The sequence below is a fragment of the Ricinus communis genome, chromosome 2, assembly GCF_019578655.1.
Source record: "Ricinus communis isolate WT05 ecotype wild-type chromosome 2, ASM1957865v1, whole genome shotgun sequence".
NCBI lineage: Eukaryota > Viridiplantae > Streptophyta > Magnoliopsida > Malpighiales > Euphorbiaceae > Ricinus > Ricinus communis.
The window spans coordinates 18978381-18982995 of NC_063257.1; the positions used below are offsets into that span (position 1 = coordinate 18978381).

The 4615-nt window shown below is 42.5% G+C and overlaps 1 non-coding gene across 1 annotated transcript; it reads left to right on the plus strand.

Moving 5' to 3' along the window:
• Positions 1 to 3374: 3374 nt before the first annotated feature.
• On the plus strand, positions 3375 to 3481 carry LOC112534486. The gene has a single exon (XR_003078773.1). It is a non-coding gene; the product is annotated as a small nucleolar RNA R71 (small nucleolar RNA).
• Positions 3482 to 4615: the final 1134 nt, after the last annotated feature.

Consider the following 4615-nt stretch of genomic DNA (forward strand, 5'->3'; position numbering starts at 1 on the left):
TTCTCCGCGCCCTTCTTATCCTTGATCTCGACATCAAATTCCTGTAACAAAAGAATCCACCGAATCAATCTCGGTTTCGCATCATTTTTCAGGAATAAGTACCTTAACGCCGAGTGGTCCATGAAGACGATGGTTTTGGAGAGAACGAGGTATGATCTAAACTTGTTGAAGGCGTAAACAACAGCCAACAACTCCTTCTCTGTGGTGGTGTAGTGTTCCTGGGCTCCTGTCAAAGTCTTGCTAGTGTAGTAAATGGATTGGAACTTCTTTTTAATCCTCTGTCCAAGCACAGCTCCAACTGCATAATCACTAGCATCGCACATCGTTCAAAGGCGCCCCAATCGGGAGAAACCATGATTGGGGTCATAGTTAGAAGTTTCTTAAGTAACTCAAAAGTCGCCAAGCATGCATCATCAAAAATAAAAGGTACATCTTTAACTAACAATTGAGTGAGAGGCCTAGCAATCTTAGAAAATCTCTAATAAATCTCCTATAAAACCCTGCATGGCCCGGGAAAACTCTTAACGTACTGAACTAGGAGGAGGTAGCTTAGATATTACTTCTACCTTAGCTCTATCCACCTCCATCCCAGCCTGACAGATCTTATGCCCTAAAACAATCCCCTCTCTCACCATGAAATGGCATTTTTCCCAATTTAGTACCAAGTTAGCCTCAATACACCTAGCTAACATGCGCTCAAGGTTTGCCAAACAAAGAGAGAAAGAATTACCAAAAATAGAGAAGTCATCCATAAATACCTCCATAGACTCCTCAATCATGTCCTCAAAAATAGCCATCATGCACCACTGAAATGTAGCCGGTGCATTGCACAGTCCGAATGGCATCTGTCTATAAGCGAATGTCCCATAAGGGCAGGTGAAGGTAGTCTTCTCTTGGTCCTCAGGTGCAATAGGAATCTGAAAGTAACCTGAAAAGCCATTAAGAAAACAATAAATCATGTGACCTGCTAAATGTTCAATCATCTGATCAATGAAAGGAAGAGGGAAATGATCCTTCCGAGTTGCATCATTAAGCCTACGGTAATCAATGCAAACTCGGAAGCCTGTTACCATCCGAGTTGGGATCAACTCATCCTTCTTATTCCTTACCACTGTCATGCTTCCTTTCTTGGGTACAACCTGCACAGGACTCACCCACTAACTGTCAGAAATGGGATATATCAAACCTGCATCAAGAAGTTTAATTACCTCCTTCTTTACTACTTCTTTCATGTTCGGATTGAGTCATCTTTGAGGCTGAACAACCGGCCTGAAACTGTCCTCGAATGAAATCTTATGAGAGCAGAAACTTAGATTTATGCCTGGGATATCGGCTATCTTGAAAGCAAAGGCCTTCTTGTACTTCCTTAGAACTTCCAACAGCATGGCTTGTTCTTCCGATGAGTTAGATCGGTACCGCTATGATTCTTTGGTAAGCGCTTCTCTTCATCCAGGAAGGCATAAACCAAGTGGCTCGGTAACTCCTTCAGTTCTAAGACTGGTGGGTCCTCGAATGAAGTCTTTACCTTCTGCACCCCAGACCTGTCAAGAAAAAGATAGGGATCAGTTGACAAGCTCGGCTCAGAAGCCAATAAAACAGCGAGTTGCTCCAACACTTGCTCGTTGGACAACTCCTCCTCATCCTCAACTAATGCTACCTACCAAGGGTCAGAACATAAAATTTCTTGCAAATGGGACTCAACCGCATCATCAATCACATCAATAGAATATATAGTATTATCATAGTACGGTGACTGTCTCATAGAAGTGGCTAGGTCAAAGGTAATGGTCTCATCATCAACTCTAAGCTTAAGCTTTCCATCACTTACATCGATAACAGCCCTCGATGTAGCTAGGAAAGGCCTACCCAGGATAAGAGGCACAGTGCTTTCACCCTCCATATCCATTACCACAAAATCCATAGGAAAGATAAATTTATCTACCTTTACAAGTACATCTTCAACAATACCTCTAAAAATTTTAACAGTCCTATCTGCTAACTAAACACTCATCCTAGTAGGCTTAGGTTCATGCAACCCTAATTTGGCAAATAAACTAGTGGGCATTAAGTTAATACTAGCTCCTAAATTAGCCAATGCACCACTAATTGATAAACCACCAATCATACAAGGGATAGTAAAACTCCCTGGATCTCGTCGCTTGAGTGGCAGTTTGTTTTGGAGAATAGCTGAACACTCCTCATTAAGCACTACCTGACCAAGATCCTCCAACTTCCTCTTGTTGCTCAAAATCTCCTTTAAAAACCTGGCATACTTCGACATCTATGAAATTGCCTCAACAAAAGGTAAGTTAATTTTTAGCTGCTTGAATAAGTCAAGAAACTTACTATATTGCTTGTCCACGTTATCCTGCCTTAACCTTGCAGGATATGGAACCTAGGGCTGATGCTCCCGCATAAGGCTCTTTTCCCTGTCTTCTTTCTTTCTCTCATTCTCTACCACCTCAATATCTGGTCCTTCCTTAGCTGGCTTGACCTGCACAATTGTATTATCCTTATCAGCTAAAGGCGAAGAACTAGTCAATTTCTTACTTGAACGCAAGGTGATAGGCTTGCAATGCTCCCTCGGGTTTGACTCTATAGTGCTAGGGAGCGATCCTGAAGGTCTCTCTGAAAGCATCTTAGAAATTTGGCCAATTTGAGTCTCCAAGTTCTGAATCGAGGCCTACTGATTCCTAAGTGCACTATCAGTCTGCTGGAATCTCATTTCCGTAGATGTCACAAACTTCATCATAAGCTCCTCTAAATTTGACTTCTTTTCTTGTGGAGGAGGACCTTGTGCAGGCCCAGCTAGTTATTGTTGTGGCTATTGATGATGTCTTTGAAAACCTGGTGGACCCTGGGCATTATTGTTCCTCCAACTGAAATTGGGATGATTGCGCCATCCAAGGTTGTATGTATTGCTGTAAGGGTTATTCTGCTGCCTTGGGGCATTCCCCATATAATCAACCTGTTCAACATCAGAAGACATAGCAGAATTAGATGGAAAAGTAGTAGAGGATGAAGCAAACATACCTCCCGCAGTACAATTCACACTATAATGCGGGCCACCATAAAACTCGCAGCCAATGTTTGCTGCATGAACCGGCATCTGGAGTTGGTCGATCTTCTTGGCTAGAAGCTCCACTTGAGTTGCCAAGGCTGTTGTAGAGTCCACTGGGTTGACCACTCCCTGTCTTCCTGGTCGGCTCCTAGAGGATTGCCAATGATAGTTGTTCATGGCCATTTCCTCTATCAAGTTCTGAGCCTGCTCGGGCGTCTTACTATTTAGCGCCCCACTTGCTGCAGCATCCACCATCTGCCTCGTTGCAAGTTTCAACCCGCTGTAGAACGTCTGAACCTGCATCCATACTGGCAACCTGTGATGTGGGCAGCATCTCAAAAGATCTTTAAATCTGTCCCATGCATCGTACATGCTTTCATCATCAAACGGCACAAAAGAAGATATGTCATTTCTAAGTTTAGCAGTTTTAGCGGGAGGAAAATACTTATATAAAAAATTTTCAGCCAACGCCCTCCAGGTAGTAATTGTTTGCTGTGGAAGGGATTGCAACGATCTCTTAGCTCTGTCCCTCAAGGAAAATGGAAACAATCTCAGCCGAATGGCGTCATCAGTTGTCCCGTTTATCTTGAATGTGTCACAAATCTCTAAAAAATTAGAGATATGTGCATTGGGATCCTCGCTGGGCAATCCTCCAAACTGCACGCTATGCTGGATCATTTGGATCACGTTGGCTTTTATTTTAAAATTGTTGGCCGCTACAGCAGGTCTGACTATACTAGTTTTCGTCCCATCCAAAGATGGTCGAGCAAACTCGTACATCGTCCTCTGATCCTCATCGGCCTGGGGGTTGAGGTTCTCCATCGCGTCAGTTTCTTCAACCTGAACTGTAACTCCATCCTCCTCCTCAACTGCCTGTAAACGTCATCTCAATAATCTGAGAGAGCGCTCCGGGTCAGATAATTCAGCTATGGGATCAAGGTTAGAGCTCCTGGTCATATACTACCTGAAACCGATAACTAAACAACCACCAATCAATCAAAAATAATATAATAATAAATAATAAAAAAAATAAAGAATAAATGAATAAACAAATAATGACTAAATTAACACAAAAAAACAATTCACTATAGTTCACTGTTATTGTTCCCCGGCAACGGCGCCAAAAACTTGATGGGCTCTTTATGCAACTTACACCTAAGGCAGTGAACCTACCGATGCAGCCTAGCACTAGTGAGTATCAAGGTCGTATCCTTGGAGATCGGGTGAACCTAGAGTTACTACTGTTTGCTATGTTATCTAGTCTGAAATAGGGTGTGAAAGTTCTAACGTACCAGCTAATGGTTATAAGTGCAAATAAGTAAATGAAGGACAACGAACGATCAAAAGACAATTGTAAAGAGAGAAACAAACCCAAAAGGGAGCCTAAGTGATGGAATTTTAAAGATGGATTTTATGGATTGCCGATCTTGCTTACCCGTGCCTAAATCCTGAATTGAATCCCGGTTCCTCTCTCGAGCTTACCGAATTTCTAAACCTGCACTAACCTAATGGAATCTCTTCCTATCAGATTACTACAGATTAGCATTAAGTATG